This window comes from Stomoxys calcitrans, chromosome 1, assembly GCF_963082655.1.
Source record: "Stomoxys calcitrans chromosome 1, idStoCalc2.1, whole genome shotgun sequence".
NCBI classification, from domain to species: domain Eukaryota; kingdom Metazoa; phylum Arthropoda; class Insecta; order Diptera; family Muscidae; genus Stomoxys; species Stomoxys calcitrans.
Window position 1 is genome coordinate 172,010,179 of NC_081552.1, and position 21,882 is coordinate 172,032,060.

The 21,882-nt window shown below is 37.2% G+C and overlaps 1 protein-coding gene across 12 annotated transcripts in view; it reads left to right on the forward strand.

Moving 5' to 3' along the window:
* Positions 1-21,882, forward strand: part of LOC106082505 (klarsicht protein) — an 841,622-nt gene that overhangs the window by 806,165 nt on the left and 13,575 nt on the right. Inside the window, exon 1 of one of the 12 annotated variants that reach the window (XM_013245069.2) lies at positions 19,020-19,501. The exons of the other annotated variants lie outside the window; for them this stretch is intronic. The gene's annotated coding sequence lies outside the window, so the exon portion shown is untranslated. Of the gene's footprint in view, positions 1-19,019; positions 19,502-21,882 lie in introns of those variants that run through there. 12 annotated transcript variants of the gene reach the window in all.

Consider the following 21,882-nt stretch of genomic DNA (forward strand, 5'->3'; position numbering starts at 1 on the left):
AGATCTCTTCCAGGTTGGATTGGGTCACCTAATGCTCACAATGCCCAAATAATGAACGTCTGTCATCCATTGCCCTTTGGCCCTTATCACGAAAAAAAAACTTACATGGTTATTTTAAGTTTAAGTGGCAGAAAAAAATGCAACTGCTGAAATGATAGAGAATATATTTTTGAATGGAGTGAAGTTATTTATTCCAGTTAAGACTTTAAAGGTTAAAACAGGTGATGAAAGCTGGCGTAATTAGACATGCAGCGATGCTGTCAGATCGAAAGAGGAGGCTTTCAGGAACTGGCGCTAAGATAAAAACGCCAATACTGAACTGCAGCGCAAACAAGCAAGATCATCGTTTGCCAAAATGCTTATACGCGAGAAATTTCTTTACGAACAGCGTCTACGTATTGGGGCTCTTACTTCTACAGAAGGAAGAAAGAGTTTCTGGTCGTTTGTGAAAAGTGTAAAAGTTAGCTCTATCCCAACACTTGTTAAAGATAACCAGACGTTCATAGAACCGGTTGATAAGACTAAACTGTTGGCTGATATAGTTGCAGGAAGTTCTTGCTTGCCGGTGAGCAATTAACCACTACCCGCAATCGGTAATTTATATAGTCTCTCAGATATATTTTCGAACACGTGGAGTTAAAAGAGTTCTTGAGAATCTCGACGTGTATAAAACTCCCGGCCCGGATGGCATATCAATACTTGTCCAAACAAGTTTCTTCGACGCTCGCTCATCCATTACACAACCTTTGCTTACTGTGCGGGAGTTTTTTTTAGGAAGGTTGCGAACATTCAGCCGATCTCCAAGAAAAGTAAGGCGAACAACTCTGCGAGTTACCGGCCAATTGTAATATGCTCCGCTCTCTCCCAGGTTAAGGAGATCATGGTTAATCCCCATCTTATGAGCCTTCTTAGTGACTAACAGTATGGCTTCCGAAAAAATTGTTCCACGGGCGACCTCATGGCATTTCTGTCGGAATGCTGGAGTCACTCAATTCACCAGTTTGGGTAGAGGAAGGTCGTGGCCCTAGATATCTTCAAAGCATTTGATAGGGTCTGGCACAGTGCATTCTTATCATTGCTTGTCGCTTTTGATGTCGGTAGCTTCCATCGATTTATATCGAGCTTTATCAGAGATCGCACTATACAGGTCGTTGTAGATGGGTTCTCATCCAATGAGGGCTCTGTCCTTTCTCCTTCTCCTTCTCTATTTCCTATTTTCATCTATGATCTGTTGAGTCAGAATCCGATCAATGGATTCGATTTGCGGGTGACTGCAATCTCTGAGTAATCATTCATACTCATTCGGCTTTAAGCTCTTGATGTTCTGGGCATGAAGATGTTCCGGTTTTCGAATTCGCAAAACGAAAAAAATTTTTGCCTATATTTTCTATGTCTTCTTCTTTTATGATTTGATATTACTTGACGGTTCTTCTCTTACTATATAAAATCTTGATAAGAGTATGTATTCCAATATAGATATGGCAAGCTTTGGAAGATATAAGGCGAAGAAAGTCTTTCGCTTTCCGTTTTCGAAAACCGGAACAGGCATGATTGTGTGATTTTCGTTGGGCTAAACACGCTTCCTTATGCAGTGCCAGAACTACCTTACTTTTGATCTTTTCAACATTATACCACTTCTATAAGGCATACAAATCATAGGTATTAACTGGGGCTTCAAATCATCCTCGAAGCTACGGGATCGTGTTCAGAGAAGAGCATTGGCGTTGATTGGAGACAGTAGGGTTTAGGTAGGGATTGACTGGCGCTATTCCACCGGTCTTTATGGTGTGTGTTCATCTGACATTCGTCTTCTTATTCCTGATGTAAGGATGCTTGTCAGAAATACTAGACATTCCAGAAACTCGAAGAACTACTTCAGCAGACCAGAATATTCAATACAAAGAGAATTTTTTTTCGCACATGGAATAGACTAACGGCTAATGTGTTTCCCCATATTATGACATCCAGAGATTAAAGACAAATGTCAAAGCCCCTACTCCATCTTCGATATAGCAGTTATATAGCCGATCTGCCGATTTTTAGTCATAAGTCCATAATTGCCACATTTATTACCCAATTTCGCGGAAATTTGGAACGGTTGTACTATGTCTACCGATGTCTGAACCGAATATGACCCATATTGGACTATGTCTCGATATAGCGGCCACCTAGGCCGATCTGCCGATTTTTAGTCTTAAGCCCATAATTGGGCTTACCCGATTGGCTGAAATTTTGAACGGTTAGTTGTGCTATGTGTAGGGCATGCGTGGAAGATGATGAGACGTTGGAGCATTTCCTTTGTCATTGCCCGGCTTTCACGTCTAACAGATACCGGCACTTTGGTGGGGACACTATACCAGACATGAACCAACTTAGGGGAGTGGCATGGAAAACAATTAGAAATTTTGTAAGTAGCATGGAATTCCTAACTTAGATTTGCTTTTTCGATGTTAGTTTTTTGTATTTAGGGCGCACAACAAGCCGATTACTGGCTTAGGTGTATGTCCATAGTGGCATGGCGCGGATATATGTACCTTCTTTTTAACCTAACCTAGTTGTGCTATGCCCATCGATGTCCATATATATTGCAAATCGGACTATATATATAGCTGAAATATAGTCCGAGACTATTTTCAGGTGTTCACAGTAATATATTTTTTTCTCTCACATTTGGCGCCATTCTTCAAGAGCACCGTTAAAAAGAGTCGGTCAGATGTATACTTTCGAGATGCTTAATTTGTTAATAGTTAATGTATGTACATATGGCCAATGGCAGCGACCACTGTGCACTGTGCATTACTTTACAGCGTGATGGCCTTCTTTTTATGTATATTGAGGAAATGATCGTCCGTAGCTTTAAAATCTCCGATGTATCTTTCACGGAGCTAAAAATTTCCATCCACTATATGTTCTGAGTATTTTTCAGCACGTACTTATATGTTCTTAACTCAGCCCTATAGGTACCTCAGCTCTGTGGTGGGTGGTTCTATTGTGGATTTCGTCTTTTTAAAAAGTCTTTTGTAAATCTTCTTTAAATCAATGGATATATTCACATGTTCCTCATTATTAGTATTCTCCCATAGTCATATCAACATATGGCGCTATTTGACCATTTGGGCTCAGAAATGTGCGGTTGATTGATTTTTATTTTGCTTATTTATAATAATTGACAATAATTGCGACTTTTGCAGGTTGATAATTTGCATAATTAAATGAATAATTCAATTTTTATTTAGCAAATCAATATGTGAAATTTTCTTCAGACTCGTTGACATATAGGAAATATCGCATCTGTTTAAGCAAATATTTTCTAAATTAAGGTTTTATTTTTAAAGAGATGACGTTTAGCAGTAGATGCCACATACACAGAGTAAACAATTTATTTAGGAAACCCAATAAACTACGTACCAAGTGAGAATTAGCTAAATAAATGTCTTGGTTTTAATTAATTATCAAACAAACCGGCAAATGTATACGCTAGACCGAGCCACAAGTCATTTCATCTCATTTTAGGTGTGAAGGTTTGATTGTTTGTATGGTTTCTGGCGAAGACCCACGAACAAAAAATCATGATTAAATAACATTTGAAACCAAAAAAAAAAAAAACAAATAAGCATTCACAAAAACCTCAACTAACGTCAAGGCCATTCAAGATTTTTATTTATTTTTTAACATTTAGACTTTTAATTATATAGCTTGGGAATAATTTTTTATGTACCTATTGATTTCGGAGGCTGGATAACAAAAATGTATAACAAGCAGATACCTTTTTTAATGATATTTAATGATTGATTACTTAAAAACAAAAGCATTCAGGCAAAAAAGAAAAATCCTTAAAAGATTTTGAAACCAGCTGTCCGAAATTGGTAGTATTGTTTATTTGCAACTGAAATGTAGATGTATGCAAATTCCTCTACGAACTCTCTACTTCTCTCATATCAATGAATGCTGTCCGATTCAAGTTTTAGCTCTATGATAAGGAACCTTCTTTCTATAACCGAGTACAAATGGAGTGCCGCAGACGACACCACTTTTTAAAGAAGTTTTACATGGCTGAGTACCATAAAAGAATCGTCAACACGAGCGGTGCGATAACCAACACTAAACTAACATTAACATTTTCTGGTGTTCTCGCCTAAAAATGACTCCAAGTGTCTACTTCATAGGTGAAACTAACCTCTACACCCCCGAGGACTTCAGCTGTATATATACAGGCCTGTTCCTATTTTCGAAAATGCTAAACGAAAGATGTTTTTAGCTTTATATCTCGCAAACCTTGCTATATACGTATACAAGCTGAACCGGACCCGCTCCACTGCGCCTTCTTTTACTTTATATGGAACAAAATTATCCTTTGAATATTTATTTTCGACAATTAAAGAGCTTTTAGTGAAATATCATGCTACGAAAATAGTATATGCATATCGCTTGACTAACAGTATAACAATATAAGTGCCTTTATCTGAATCCCATATGATCTTTATTGGACCACAAATTCGCTCGGAGGGTTTAATACCATTCTAAAAAGACACTTAGCCCTAAAAAAAATATCAGGATCGTGTTTTTGTCTCAAATGCCGTTTATTTTAACCCCATATTGCCATTGGTTAGTGGGAAGTTAATGGGATGAGGCGTACCCCAAACACTTGGCCCCAAAATTGGTTATCAAATAGTTTTCTAATCTCAAACACTTTTATTTGAGCCACATATTGGCATGGTCGGCAAATTTTTACCCTTTGGGGGTTTTTTGGGGAAAGAGCGGTGACCCAAATACATGGTCCTACATTTGGATATTCGTATTCTACTCCCAAATACCTTTATTTAAGCCCATATTGCGATGGTCAGTGAATAATTGCTGTTTGTGGCCTATTTTGAGAAAATTGATCCCGAAAGTGGGTATCAATTTCGTGCTCTACTCCCCAATACCTTTCATAGCAGCCCCACATTGACATGGTCGGTAAATATGCCCGATTTAGGGGTGTTTTGGGGAGTGGGGTGGTCCTCCAAACACTAAGCCCTAAAAATATATGTGCATCGTCCTCTATTCTCATGTATCTATATATCAATTATTTGAACCCCATATTGGCATTGGCCTCGAAATTAGATATCAAATTCGTTTGCTAATCTCAAATACCTTTCATTTAAACCCCTTATTGCAAAAGTTAGCAAATATTTCCGGTTTGGGGTATGGGCCCCAAGAACTATCAATATCGAGCTCCAATGTCTTGGTGAGCAAATACGTTCAACTTGGGGGTTAGTCTCGAATGTTGATATCAGATTCGAGGTCTACTCCCAAATACCTTTCATTTGAGCTCCATATTTCCATAGTTGGCAAACATGATTTGGCCTTGAAAGTTTATATCATATTCGTGTTCTACTTTAAAATACCTCTTTTTTCAGCCCCATATCGCAAAGGTCAGCAAATACTTCGTATATGAGTTATGCTATGGGGGTGGGTTGGCCCCATAGATACAAATACAAAATATAAATTTTGCCCATGAACATTCCAATAAGGAACAGGGGCAAACTGCCCCTGCCCCTGTTCCCCATAGATACTTTCCCGAATATTGATATCAAATTCGTGCTATACTCCCAAAGACCTTTCATTTGAGCCTCATATTGCTATGGTCGTAATTGTGTCCGCTTTGGGGGATATTTTTGGGGAGGGACGGCCTCCCAAATACTTGATCTCACATTTAGATCTCAAAATCGTATTCTACACTCAAAAAGCTTTTATTTAAGCCCTATATTGCCATGGCCAGTAGATAAGTCATGTTTGGATATCAAATTCGTATTCTACTCGTAAATACCTTTCATTTGCGTCCCCTATTGCCATGGTGGATAAATCCCCCAAACACTTGGTCCGACAATTGGATATCAGTTACGTTTTTTGAATCATAAATACCTTTCATTTGAGTCCCATATTGTCGTGATTGGTCTGTATATATATTGGGTTGCCCAAAAAGTAATTGCGGATTTTTCATATAGTCGGCTTTAAAAAATTTTTTCACAGCTTGTGACTCTGTAATTGCATTCTTTCTTCCGTCAGTTATCAGCTGTTACTTTTAGCTTGCTTTAGAAAAAAAGTGTAAAAAAAGTATATTTGATTAAAGTTCATTCTAAGTTTTATTAAAAATACATTTACTTTCTTTTAAAAAATCCGCAATTACTTTTTGGGCAACTCAATATATATTTTGTAGGCTTTGGGAGTGGGGCGGCCCCCCAGGTACTCCATTATTTTTTAGTTTACTATCAGCCCAATTCTGAAAACTCCCAGGGAAAAATTTTCTCCCTCGATAAAATTATCCTATTCTGATTGAATGGGGAGAGGGAATTTCAAATTCTCGAAAACAGCTGTTTTGCTTCAGCTGTTTTATTTTGGCTAAACATTTGATTGTTATTTTTTGGGAAAAAAGAACATAAAATGGAAAAATAAGTTATAACGGTGGCAAAAAAGTTTACAAACATGTTTAGTGTTGCTTTTGTAATGTTTGTTTTAATTTTTGCATTTTAATAATGCGCAATTACGGCCTACAGCTTGTCACCATATTTCTGTGTTGTGATAACAACTTTCCGTCTTCATCCAACAATCGTTGGCTAAATTAGATGCTTCCAGAGTGGTCTGGTAGACAGATTTATTGTGGCGTGTTGTCCCTGGTTGCATGCGGGGCACACATCCTGCATGTTGGCGTTTTCCCCTTTTCAAAAGGAGTTAAGGTAGCTGAATCGTATGAATGCTGTGGTGGTCTGCCTGATACGCCATTTTATCTTAAGGACTACTTTTATGGAACTACAACTTGAATATCTAATCGACATTTCCAAGCGGCGGCCGCTTTTCTTGGTGGTTGGGACGGCTGCTGGACATAGTGTTGCCGGAAAGCGACTTATGGATTTATTCTTACTCCTGTGGTGTAAATGCTGCCAAATGTGGCGCCAAGTATCTTTGAATAATTGCCTACTAACATTCCATTAAGGAATAGGCAGAAGACTTCTTACACATCATTGAGTGCCGCCCGATTCTACTTTAAGCTCAATGATAAGGGACCTCCTTTAAGAATCCGACTCGGAACGAAGTGCAAATGAAATTGAAAAACTAAATAAAAACTTCTATGGTGGGTACATGACATATTTAAACTGGGAAAACCTAACAAAATTTGTACTTGATTTTGATGAAAAAGTGAAAAATTATTTCCATACATTTTAAATTGTTCGTAAGTAATAAGAAGTGGTACCATTTTTGTATAAAAACATAAAATTCAAAATTTTTTTTCCTAACTCCCTTTCATTTGTTTGGGGGAATTTTTCCCAAGTTTTATCGCCTCATTCTCCCTATTATATCGATTCAGAATAGCTACTTTTTCCCTGGGAGAGATTTCCCTTTTTCGAAGTTTGTTTAGAATAAGGGAAAGGGGATTTGGGAAAAAACTCCCAGTAAATTGTTATTCAGAATAGGGGAAAAGGGAGTAGGGAATAAACTCCCAGGAATTGTTAAGAGAGCACACAAAATTTCGCCTAAATCGCACCACCCATCTCCGAGATCTGATGTTTCTGAAAATTAGGATAAGGGGAAGGTCCGCCACCCCTTCAGATATCAAAAAATGTAGTACCCTAGAAAATCGGTTCAGCCGTTTATGAGTCTATAAGGAACACACAAACAAACAAACTGACAAAAAAACACAAATTGATTTTTATATATAAGATAAGATGTTGGAATTCATATTCTCATAAAATTTATGCATAGAAAGATGAACCTCTAGTGATATCAAATCATTAAAGAAGCAGACTTGGAAAATATAGACAAAACATTTTTTTGTTTTTGCGAATTCGAAAATCGGAACAGGTCTGAGAGATTCCTTCATAAAAATATATATTTAATTATTCTTAAACTGTCTACTTTTAAACTTTCAAATTTATTTCCCACAGTAACTGATATTTTCAATGTATGGTAAACATTTTTAATATTTTTTTTCTAAACATCATTTAAGTGCCTTTACATTTCAGCTGGCGGCCTTGTATCGAGATTATATGATATTCAATATTCTCCCATATCGACAAGCAATTCCTCTCATCAACAAGTAATTGATCACATTGTTGATATTTTTCAGTGGCCACAATTTCGAAACTTAAGCTTTTGTAAAGGGTGATTTTTTTGAGGTTAGGATTTTCATGCATTAGTATTTGACAGATCACGTGGGATTTCAGACATGGTGTCAAAGAGAAAGATGCTCAGTATGCTTTGACATTTCATCATGAATAGACTTACTAACGAGCAACGCTTGCAAATCATTGAATTTTATTACCAAAATCAGTGTTCGGTTCGAAATGTGTTCATTCACCGTAACGTTGCGTCCAACAGCATCTTTGAAAAAATACGGTCCAATGATTCCACCAGCGTACAAACCACACCAAACAGTGCATTTTTCAGGATGCATGGGCAGTTCTTTAACGGCTTCTGGTTGCTCTTCACTCCAAATGCGGCAATTTTGCTTATTTACGTAGCCATTCAACCAGAAATGAGCCTCATCGCTGAACAAAATTTGTCAAAATTTGAACACATTTCGAACCGAACACTGATTTTGGTAATAAAATTCAATGATTTGCAAGCGTTGCTCGTTAGTAAGTCTATTCATGATGAAATGTCAAAGCATACTGAGCATCTTTCTCTTTGACACCATGTCTGAAATCCCACGTGATCTGTCAAATACTAATGCATGAAAATCCTAACCTCAAAAAAATCACCCTTTATTTCATTACATAAATTAGCAAAGTCTAGAAAAAAAACCTAACTGAAGCACACATACTTGTGCATGCCAAATGCTTTAATTTCATATATCTCTAAGCGGTTTTTGTAGTTTTCTGACTACTGATTTGAAAATCGAAATTCTAAAACTTGAAATCATTTGTTCTTGTTTGCCTTTTTTCTATGGCGTCATGTTGGCCGGTTTTGATTGAATGTAATAAGCATAATCGGGTTCTTTTCAAGTTTTATATTTTGTGTGTGTTAATATGGATAGTGGCGCCTTTTCTCTTGTCTTGCCTTAATAGCTAAAAAAAAGTAAATTACCACTTTAGGAAAATAAGTGAGCGATGTTATCCATACCACAGATATGAATTATAATTACTTCACTTTAGTTCCATTTGAAACAAATACGTTTGCTTTCAACAATCGTAATATGTTGGTGTAAAACACTCAAAATATTATTTAAGTAAGGAATTGCACTTCTAATATTAATTATAAAATCTCTGATGCACTGAATTCAATGCTAGACTTAATACTTCTAGGCATTGGGGCTAGACAAATGCCTGCAGCGATCCTAAGAGATGTTTACCTTTGCTCTATCAGCGACTGGGGGCATTGTGTTTTTCCTAATACAATGACCGATATCCAGTACCACTATACCCGATAGAGCTGATTGGAGCTACAATACCGCTTCTAAATTGAACAATATTGCTTTTAAATTGAACGTGTAAACTCCTATACGGATGGCTTCAAACTGGATGAACATATAGGCTTCTAGGTGTACAATAATTCACTGGAACTTGTTATAACTGAAAGGTTAGCCGATCGCTGTAGTGTATATCAAGCGGAAATCCTTGCAAGGAACTACCTTGCAGAGGAAAAGTAAACTATGGGTATTCCTCTACCCACATGTAGTTTATTCTTTGAAATAAGGCCTAAAGGGCAAAAGATGACAGATTGTTACGAATTGGAGGCTGTGAATACTTCAAGATCTTGTAGTTCAATCTGAACTAGAAGAGGTCTATACCTTTTGTATCTCGAACTAGAACAGAAGTCTCGCTCATCGTGTATTCATAGATCACTCACTTTCTGATTGGTAACTACTATCTACCTAAATTTCCCATGAACATGCCATTAAGAAACAGGAGATACTTTTCTCATATCAATGACTGCAGTCCGATTAATGTTTAAGCTCAATGATAAAGACGTTCTTTTTCTTTTGCCACCACCTGGTAGAGAAGTTTCAACATGGCAGCATACCTCACAAATGTAGCCATCATTAATAAGGGGAAAATCACTGCTGTAAAATTATTTGATGTTCACGCCGGCATTTGAACCCAGGCGTTCAGCGTCATAAGCGGACATGCTAACCTCTGCGCAACGGTTGCCTCCTTTAATATGCAATATACCGAAGGAGCGATTTTTACAGAAGCTGAAAAGGAAACTGTTGAACACCTGCTCTGTACTTGTCTATCACTGCCAAATAGAAAGGGTTCCGCTTTACGTGTTTGTATCTGTGTAGGCTAGTCTAAATTAGCAGATGTAAACAATGGCAAGTTATTAGACTTTTTCAGCGATCTGATTGGTTCAAAGGTGGAGACTGTCGTTTGTGTCACTGTCTACGTATTCTTGTGATTCATGACGCATTTGTTGTCGGAATCTAATCAAATTTTGTACATGGCACTTTTTTGGGTCGTAGTCATAATTTAAGTCCGATCTATACAAAATTTTGCATGGAATGTTTTATTTCATGTTTCGATTTAAGTGCTGTTTTTCCTTAAAATCAGTTCAGATTTGGTTATATCTCCCGCATATATCTTAAATCCAATTCTTGCTTCTATGACTACTGTAGCTACAATTATGTTCTGATCTTTAAAAATTTTTGCAAATTCATTTAGTAAATCTCAGGCGGTGATAAGAAACCTGGAAGGAAGGGAAGAGGTTTCCGATCGGACACCTGAGATGAACCTTGGGGTCGAATGCGAGGTACTGCTGCCAGCGTCACACTCTGGGATTGACGAAACCCTAGTATTGCCATCTGGAAGATCATGTTACACAGATGGATCAAAGCTAGAGGACAGAGTGGGTCTGGGGGTCTACATTGAGAACCCAGGGACAGAGATCTGTTTCAGATTGCCTGACCATAATACGGTCCTACAGGCGGACATCCGGGCTATCACCGAATGTGTGAGGTGGTATGGTCTTAATACGAGGACGTCTAGTCTGAACATCTTGACGGACAGTTAACTACGAGCTTACTTATGTTAAATCGTTGCGGCAAGTCATAGCATGGGTAGGGCATGCAGGGAAGATGATGAGATGTTGGGGCATTTTCTTTGTCATTGTCCGGTTTTCGCGTTTAACGGATACCGGCACTTGGGACACAATACCAGACATGCACCAACTTGGGGCGTGGCTTGGAAAACATGCGCACCCTTTTTTCAATCTTACCTAACCTAAGTAAAACGCAATCGTCAATTGAATCCTTAGTTTTTGCAGATGTCCCGTAGTCTTTGCAGATGTTCCAAGTTGCTTCCGCCGGGCCAATTGTTGGCAAAGAGTTTCAATTATAATTATTTTTTATCCAATAAGTAATCCATTTTAAGAGCCTAAATATTGATACGATATGACCAAGATTTAAAGGAGTAAAATAATTTTCGAAGCTTTCATTTAAAACTGCCATTACTCAACCCTATACAAACACTTCTTATAGATTAGTTGGGATTGTAAATGATTCCAATTGGTTCACGATTATATTTAACCTTTCATTTAAACCGACCATCCCACTTGACTTGGAGAACCCTTTCAAGGCTTTAATTTCATTTGATTTCGTTTAAGTTTCCCATACGATTATTATTATTTATGTTCGGCTATTTCGGCCGGTCATGTGTATAATCCCTTTAGGTCGTTTTTCCCAAAGGCAGTCGAACTTTATGATCATAAAAATTTAATTAAAAGGAAGGAATTTCTTTTAGTTACATTCTTCCCTTCTAACAAAATTCCCATAATCATTTAGTTCGACTTTCTTTGTAGAAAACAATAATACTAAATTTCCCAGACGAAATTATATTTGAACTTGGATATAAGAAGAAGGTTCTACCCAGTCGTTTGAATGACTTTGGTTGAACCGCATTAGCTGTTATGAGATTGCCGAATAAAAAAAATTCTCATTACCTTTAGGGCTTTCCTACCGCCTATGCAAGGTCATGAATAACTAACTTTAACTCATTTATTTTTTTTTTACTTCCTGTCGTTCCACTAAGAAAGTGGATATGGAGTCTATATTGTTGTGTTTTTTTCTTGGGGATAATTTTATTTAAGTTTTTGTTTCAACAAGTTAATCATTAATTACAAACGAATATCGTCCAACATTGCTATACTTTTCTACTTTTCTAAGAGACATGTAGGCTGATATAAGTTAAAAAAAAATATTTTTTGGGTCGTAGTCATAATTTAAGTCCGATCTATACAAAATTTTGCATGGAATGTTTTATTTCATGTTTCGATTTAAGTGCTGTTTTTCCTTAAAATCAGTTCAGATTTGGTTATATCTCCCGCATATATCTTAAATCCAATTCTTGCTTCTATGACTACTGTAGCTACAATTATGTTCTGATCTTTAAAAATTTTTGCAAATTCATTTAGTAAATCTCTGGCGGTGATAAGAAACCTGGAAGGAAGGGAAGAGGTTTCCGATCGGACACCTGAGATGAACCTTGGGGTCGAATGCGAGGTACTGCTGCCAGCGTCACACTCTGGGATTGACGAAACCCTAGTATTGCCATCTGGAAGATCATGTTACACAGATGGATCAAAGCTAGAGGACAGAGTGGGTCTGGGGGTCTACATTGAGAACCCAGGGACAGAGATCTGTTTCAGATTGCCTGACCATAATACGGTCCTACAGGCGGACATCCGGGCTATCACCGAATGTGTGAGGTGGTATGGTCTTAATACGAGGACGTCTAGTCTGAACATCTTGACGGACAGTTAACTACGAGCTTACTTATGTTAAATCGTTGCGGCAAGTCATAGCATGGGTAGGGCATGCAGGGAAGATGATGAGATGTTGGGGCATTTTCTTTGTCATTGTCCGGTTTTCGCGTTTAACGGATACCGGCACTTGGGACACAATACCAGACATGCACCAACTTGGGGCGTGGCTTGGAAAACATGCGCACCCTTTTTTCAATCTTACCTAACCTAAGTAAAACGCAATCGTCAATTGAATCCTTAGTTTTTGCAGATGTCCCGTAGTCTTTGCAGATGTTCCAAGTTGCTTCCGCCGGGCCAATTGTTGGCAAAGAGTTTCAATTATAATTATTTTTTATCCAATAAGTAATCCATTTTAAGAGCCTAAATATTGATACGATATGACCAAGATTTAAAGGAGTAAAATAATTTTCGAAGCTTTCATTTAAAACTGCCATTACTCAACCCTATACAAACACTTCTTATAGATTAGTTGGGATTGTAAATGATTCCAATTGGTTCACGATTATATTTAACCTTTCATTTAAACCGACCATCCCACTTGACTTGGAGAACCCTTTCAAGGCTTTAATTTCATTTGATTTCGTTTAAGTTTCCCATACGATTATTATTATTTATGTTCGGCTATTTCGGCCGGTCATGTGTATAATCCCTTTAGGTCGTTTTTCCCAAAGGCAGTCGAACTTTATGATCATAAAAATTTAATTAAAAGGAAGGAATTTCTTTTAGTTACATTCTTCCCTTCTAACAAAATTCCCATAATCATTTAGTTCGACTTTCTTTGTAGAAAACAATAATACTAAATTTCCCAGACGAAATTATATTTGAACTTGGATATAAGAAGAAGGTTCTACCCAGTCGTTTGAATGACTTTGGTTGAACCGCATTAGCTGTTATGAGATTGCCGAATAAAAAAAATTCTCATTACCTTTAGGGCTTTCCTACCGCCTATGCAAGGTCATGAATAACTAACTTTAACTCATTTATTTTTTTTTTACTTCCTGTCGTTCCACTAAGAAAGTGGATATGGAGTCTATATTGTTGTGTTTTTTTCTTGGGGATAATTTTATTTAAGTTTTTGTTTCAACAAGTTAATCATTAATTACAAACGAATATCGTCCAACATTGCTATACTTTTCTACTTTTCTAAGAGACATGTAGGCTGATATAAGTTAAAAAAAAATATTCATTCCAAGTTAAAACTGATTGCAATTACATCAGCAATGTGACATCATGCATTTAGTGTTTTGTTGTGCTGTGGCCAGTCTAAACGAACTTTTAAAACGATTTAACTTGTAATCACCTTCAAAGTTCTGGCCTGAGTGAGTTTTTTAATGATTTATTTGGTTTTAGAACTACGTAATAAAGTAGTTATTGAGTTAAAAATATATAAAGAGCCCAAAAAAGGTTAAAGGTTTTCCAAGAAAAAAATTAAATAAGTACAATAAAATAAATAAACTGTGAAAGTATGAATTAAGCATTAACAAGTCGGGCCGAATTTTATATACCCTCCACCATGTATCGCATCTGTCGAGTTCTTTTTCCGGTATCTCTTTTTAGGCCAACAAAGGATAAAGAAAATAATTGCTATGCTAATGGAACTATATCACGTTAAGGTCCGATTCGGTTCATAATGGAATTGAATGTTGGAGACCGTAGTACAGGTCATTGTGTAAAATTTCAGCCAATTCGAATAAGAATTGCGTCCTATAGGGGTTCAAGAATGAAATAGGGAGACCGGTTTATATGGGAGCTGTATCAGGCTATATACCGATTCAAGCCATATTTGTGTTGAAGGTCGTGGGAGAAGCCGTTGTACAAATTTTCAGCCAAATCGGATAATAATTGCGCTCTCTAGAGGCTCAAGAAGCCAAGATCCCAGATCGGTTTATATGACAGCTATATCAGGTAATGGACCGATTTCATCCATATTTGGCACAGTAGTTGGGAGTCATAACGAGACACGTTTGCCAAATTTCAGCCAAATCGGATAGGAATTGCGCCCTCTAGAGGCTCAAGAAGTCAAGATCACAGATCGGTTTATATGACAACTATATCAAAACATGGACCGATAAGACCCATTTACAATCCCAACCGACCTACACTGATAACAAGTATTTGTGCAACATTTCAAGCGGCTAGCTTGACTCCTTCTAAAGCTAACATGCTTTCAACAGACAGACAGGCGGACGGACGGACATGGCTAGATCGACTTAAAATGTCATGACGATCAAGACTATATATACTCTATTGGGTTATAAGACAAATATTTCGAGGAGCTACAAACAGAATAACGACAGTAGTATACCACCATCCTATGGTGGAGGGTATACAAATGTTTAATTAAACAACAAATGTTGGGTTGCCTGAATAATTTCAAAAATTCTAAGGTCCAGGTACAATTCTTTTTGTTGTAAATTTGCCAAGCCCCAGAAATTTTGCCCAACCAAATATGCAATGCTTTTGCAGAAATTTCATTTCCGTATGTCATCCATTTTCAACGCACTTTATTTTCCTTCTATGCCAAACTTCGCACCTAGATTTGCCAGGTTACCTGCTTGACAGGCTGATGGCAGTGTGTGTAGTGAAATTATTTAATTTTTTAAGTGAAAATCATAATTTTTTAACAAAAATAAAACTGGTATGTTGTTTTATAAACATTGCAACAACATTAGCCAAAGGTGTTCAACGAATATCAACAACATAAGTGTCTAGTACCACAGACAATCAACTTCGTTTCCATTTTATCTGCAAGTAGCTGGAAACCACCAACACCTTGTTGCACATTAAAGAAAAAAAAAAAAACAACCACAAAACCAATTTTTCAACAATTTTCGCACCAAATGTGGTAGTCCTAATACGTAGTTGTGATGAGAGGAGATGTATGGAGGGGCATAATACAAAGAAACATTAATAAACAGCCTGTTAAAAATTAAGTAATAACGACAACAAGCCGACAGACGTTTGGAAAGACGGACCAAAGACATGAAGGCCAACATCTAGAGTTGTAGCCAACAACTAACTAAATATGGCTTTAAGCCAAAACCAATGCATTTGCAACATTCCAGGTCCCCACCCAGTGCGAATTGCATGAATACCAACGCCATGCTGGATGACTGGCTCTGAGTTAATACTCTGGCCACTGGCCACAAACAGGAGCCACTTGAAGTCTATCAATTAAAAATTAAAATTAAAAATCATGTTAAGGCGTTTATTTTTCTAACCTCTGAAAAGCCTCAAGTGATTTTTCTTAATACCCATTAGTTTGGCTTAATGTCGTTGGCACCTAATAATTTTTAATTTTTTAAACTGTGTTAGTCTTTACAATAGTTCACCGATATATGTTAAGCCAAATATATTTTCACAAATTAAATCTGGAATTAAAAAAAATTGAGTGCTTGCTAATTTGGAAATTTGTATTTTTGTATACTCTTTCGTAGTTTGGGATGTATACTAGCTTAGGTTGAAAGGGCGTGCAGATATCAATCCACCCTATGCCACTATGAACATAACCTAAGCCAGTAATCGGCTTGTTGTGCGCTCTAAAAGCTATAAAGTAACCTTTAAAAAGAAAATTTCTAGTTAGGAATTTCGGAGACTTACAAAATCCTTAATTGTTTCCAATACCACTCCCCTAAGTTGGTTCATGTCTGGTATTGTGTCTCCAGCTGGGTGCCGGTATCTGTTAGACGCGAAAGCCGGGCAATGACAAAGGAAATGCTCCAACGTCTCATCATTTTTCCCGCATGGCATACACATGCTATCACTTGCCGCACCGATTTTACATAAGTGAGCTCGTAGTCCTTTGTGTCCCGTTATGATACCAATAGCTATACTGACCTCCTTACTTCCTTTCAGTAATAGCCTCGTCTTTCAGTCATAGGTTCCATGGATTAAACAAGTAGACAGACTCGTTGGTGTAGGGAATATGACAGTCGACTACGCCCGACTTTTGCTTTCCCTGACTGCTTCTATAATCTTTTTTTATGCCCACCACCATACGACGGAGAGTTTATCATTTTGTCTTTCCGTTTGCCACACATCGAAGCATCTATTTGCGATCCAACAAAATGTATATTTTTAATCTTCGTAAAATTCGTTGCATGTGTCTGGCCGTCTGCCAGTTGATGTTACGCTACAGTTTTCAAAAATTGTTATATTGAGCTGAGTTTGGCACAGATTCATATTTTTTTCAAATGCAGCTTAAACTCTTGAATGGGCTAATGCGGACCATATTTGCATATAGCTGTCATATAGACCTATCTCTCGCTTTAAGGTCTTGAGCTCAAATTACGTGCATTTATTAACCGATTTTGCCGAAATTTCACTCCTGACTTTCACACATAGTTGTCGTATAACGATCTGCTGATTTAGAATTATTTGACTAATAAAACGCCAAATTATTTCCCGAAATCGCTGAAATTTGGAACACTGAGTTTTAATGAAAACCTTGATCACATCGATCATTACCGCTGCTTAATAATGAAGGGGATGTTAAAAGAAAAAATAAAATACATATGTAAATGCGTGTCTCTCCGTGGATGTTTATAATCACCACTGAATGCATACTTTCCATAATCTTCTTTCTTCAGATTTAGATACAAAAGGTCATACCAGTCATGTGCACATGTACACGAGCGAGCTCAGCCACATTTCGAAATGCATACCAATGGATGGATCAGGTAGCTTCTGTACAGGTGGCAGGTGCAATCTGACGTTTCCATAGGAAAGTTCAAGATTTTCTTGCATAATCGTACTCAGAACGTTTTGACGTACGACTATCAATTTTTGTGACTTTTTTTCGACAAGAGTGCATTTTTTCACGACAAGAGTGCATTGATGAACTGAAAACTTTGTATGGCGATCAAGCACCGTGGCCGACGCTTGCTCAAAAAAGAAATGAGTGAAGGTCTATCGAAAATGCTCTTTGTACTAGAGAACAGAAAAGATGCCGTGCCTGGTCGTCATCGTGCAAGATCGGCATGGGACATACCGTGAGATAGAGCCATCCTTGTGCATTTCTCCCACCAGCATACATTCGATATTGCCTACACACCTGGCCGTAAAATAAGGTTTGGTTTGTTGATTGATGCAAAGAAAGACATTTATAAAATCGCCACATGTGATGAATCTTAGATCTATACGTATGAGCCCGAGGCAAAACAACAATCGACAGTGTGGGTCTTCGAAGTCGAGCCAAATCCAACGAAAATTGTTCGTGGAAGAAGCACTTCGAAGCAGCCTGTTTCATTGCCAAAACTGGTCAAACTCAATACCTTTAGTTTCTTTAAAACCTCGTCAATATCTGTCAATTGTCATTTCCTTAAATTATATACCCCGATTTTACTTTTCTCAAAACGGTAATTGAATTCGTCTCATTCATCTTCTCTATAATTTCAACACATTTCGGGAGTTGCTTAAAGTATTCAAAATACTGTTTACAAGCTACTGCGCAATAATTGTTGCATTCAATCGAATAACTGGAAAAAAGAAAATATTCTCTTCATGAGTGAATTCGTATTTGTTCTGCATCAATGCTTACTGGGCTGTATAGTGCTACTCAACTGTGATACGTTTTATGTATGCGTACAACTATTGTAAAAAGCGATGAGCAATGCTGCATTGTGGTTAAAAACTGGTGTTGTTCCTAAATGTATTCCTAATTTTAAGTACTATATGTTTACTTATGCGTTGCGTTACGATGTGTCATCTGCTAATCAATTACGTATACGACTGCATATTATTTTCTAACTTTATCTTATATGAGGAAGAATAAAATGTTGTTTGTTTTTATAATTTTCCACGTTAAAACGTTCTCCATCATAACCATTATATATCACGATTTGGAAATTTCTAAAATTCAAAGCTGTCGATCTATATGCCCATAAGAATGAAAATCTCTAGAATGAAATGTTTTTATGGGTTACAAAGAACACAGTCAATTATTCTTCGCCCTCCCGTCTACCGGCCTACTGTTCATAGCAAGTTCATTTTTGGTATTTCCACTTAGAACCCCTCATGTAAGCAAAGGTTAAAAATGACCTTCAATCCCATAGTAAACAAAAGTCTCATTCGGAATAGTTGGGGTATGGGTATGTCCTATCACGCCAAACCCCTGCAATTTGCAATATCATACAAAGTCTTTAAACCATATTGATTATTTTAAGTTTTTTCTTGTTTCCTACCACTGTGCTCAATGAGGACTGCTCATCTATTCCATGGCTCGTTGGCTATCTGCTACGAGTGTGCCAACCGTTAAACAACAAGGCGAAGTTTTATTCCAGTCATACTTTGTGCATCCCAAACCATCGACTGCACTGCGCAAGAGTGCATTTAAAATTTTTTGTCTATATTCGAATGATGTGGTTTTTTTGTCCAAATACAAATAAACAGCCCACTATTACCGGTCGATTGGTTAAATCGAGATTTTTACTACTCCGCCACCACTAGGCAACAAATACATAGCACAGCACAAGCAGCCAACTAACTCTAGCTGCTCTACCTGTCTGCCCCTATGGTAACTGCGTGGATGTACCTGCAACCAGTTTACTTGCAACTCTTCAAGCGTTTGGTTTGGCTGACTAGTTTTTGACCTCCCCGTGTTGTCAGTTTTGTTTAAAGATTGGAGTTGAAGAAAAGAAAAATTTAAAGCTCCTTGCTTGCAACAGCTTCCATCTAAAATTTGATGATCATTTTTCCTGATTAAAAACAAAATTAAATGATTTCACATGGAAGCGGAGTAACCTGTTGCGCGTGACGCTTGTTTTTGGTAAAGAAAATTACGTATGCGCGTAACTCACGCACATAAACGCATCGGTCAGGCAGTGATGAATGCAATAATTTTGTACAATATTTCAAAACAAAACGTGATTTATCGCAGTATTTCGTAGAGCTTGGTGTGCTAAGGAGGCGTTGGTGTGATCTTAAAATTGGTTCACTTAAAGAAAGAAAAATTCAAGTCACCAAGTGTAACTTAAATTAAATCTTCTACCTGTTTGATACTTACTGAAGAATAGAAAAAAGGAAAACCCCAATAAATCTTCAGATTGAAATGTTTTAGAACTGATTAGTGCCAAGAAGGAGAATACCAAAAGAAGAAAATCTAAAGTTGATACGAGCTTCTTTTTTACCTGTTCATTGCTCACTTCTTATGTGAATAGAACAAAGGAAAAGCAAGCCTATGCTTTAACCGATATGTGTTAATACTGACAAGGGAATACAAAACGTTGCTTTCCAAAGGTCTAAAAAGAAGTAGAAAATATTCCAGCTACATATTTTGTATAGTTAGTCGATTGATTCCATAACAAACTGTGAAGTGCATATTCAATTACTCTGGATCATATAAGGCAAGTAGTGCTTGACAGTCTATCAAAAGAATGCCGACAGTGATGTGCTTATTATTAAACCATAAAATGAAAACCACAAAAATCAGCTACGCCTTATACTTACATACGGTTCAGTTGTATGCATTTTCCACATGCATTATTATCATTAAAACAATTGCAAAATTCGTTGTTGTGTTTAAAGGAGCATTGTTTTGTAATTTTGTAAAATTTATTTTAAAAAACCTTAAAGTTGCGATTATTGGAATTTAAAGTACATACAATTTGTTTAAAGAATACATATAATTTAGAAGAATGAAAATTCTGGACCTAATACAATGTATCTTAACCAGTTATACGGAGGTTCTAAAGACATTGTAGACCATAAACAGAATGATTTATCTGTTAGGTTAGGTAAGAGTGGCAGTCCTTTTACAGTCTCACGTTTTCAGTCCATTGTGATACCACAGTAGCGACAGACCAAGGCATCTGGCGGGAATCGAACCCACGACCCCTGCACTGGTAATCCAAGCACCCTTCTAACTCGGCTACCGTGGCGACTATTTATACCCTTCACCATAGTATGAAGTTATTATATAATCGTTTTGTTTGTAACAACCGCATAAAAATGTAAAGCATTCTAGAATTGTGCTCACATTAATATGAAATACCCTTAACTGTTTGCAATCGAAGTTGGGTATCAAAAAGCCGACTTAAGTCCATATTTATTTGCTTTCATATCATTTAATTACTAGTATTGGACTTTTAAATCTTTCAGAACGTTTTCGCCAATATAGTATGGAGTTTTTGAGCCTCATTTCCAAATTTGCTGTTTATTGCATTATCTGTCGCGACTTTTATGCAGTGTTTTATTTATAATTATTTTACTCGTTATTTAATCGTTTTCATCGCTTGATATCTATTTTTATACCCACCACCATAAAATGAGGTATACTAATCTAGTCATTACGTTTGTAACACCTGAAATATTGATCTAAGACCCCCCCCCATAAAGTATATATATTCTTGATCATAAAGCTAGCTGCTTGAAATGTTGCACAAATATCTACTATTGATGATCGTTGGGGATTGCAAATGAGCCATATCGGTTCAGATTTAGATATAGCTCCCATATAAAGCGATCTCCCGATTTGAATTCTGGAGCACCTGGTAGCCGCAATTTTTGTCCGATTTTGTTAAAACTTTGCAGATAATGTTCTGTTAGGGAACTTTTAACAACTGTGCCAAGTACGGTCCAAATCGGTCTATAACCTGATATTGCTCCCATATAAACCAATCTCCTGATTTGACTTTTTGAGCCCTAACAAGCAAGATTTTTTGAGCACTAACAAGGCTGAAATGTTGCATGTAAACCTATCTGGCGATTTGACTTGAGTCCTTACAAGCCGCAATTTTTGTCCGATTTGACTTCTTGAGTCCCTAGAAGCCTCAGTTGCCATCCGATTTGGCTGCAATTTGGCACAAGCACTTGCATAAACTGGTTTATCCCCTATATAAACCGATCCCCGGATATTACTTCTTGAGCTCCTATAGGTCTCAATTTTCCACCTGATTTGGCTGAAACTTGGCACAAAGACTTCTGCTATGATTTCCAGCGTCCGTGCCAAGTATGATCCGAATTGGTCTATATAGTAATATAGCCTCCATATGCACCAATTGCCGGATTTGATTTCTTGAGCTCCTATAGGCCTCTATTTTCACCTGATTTAGCAGACATAGAGACTTCTGTTGTGACTTCCAGCGTCCGTGCTAAGTATGATCCAAATCGGTATATATACTGGTATAGGCCCCTTAAATACCGATTCCC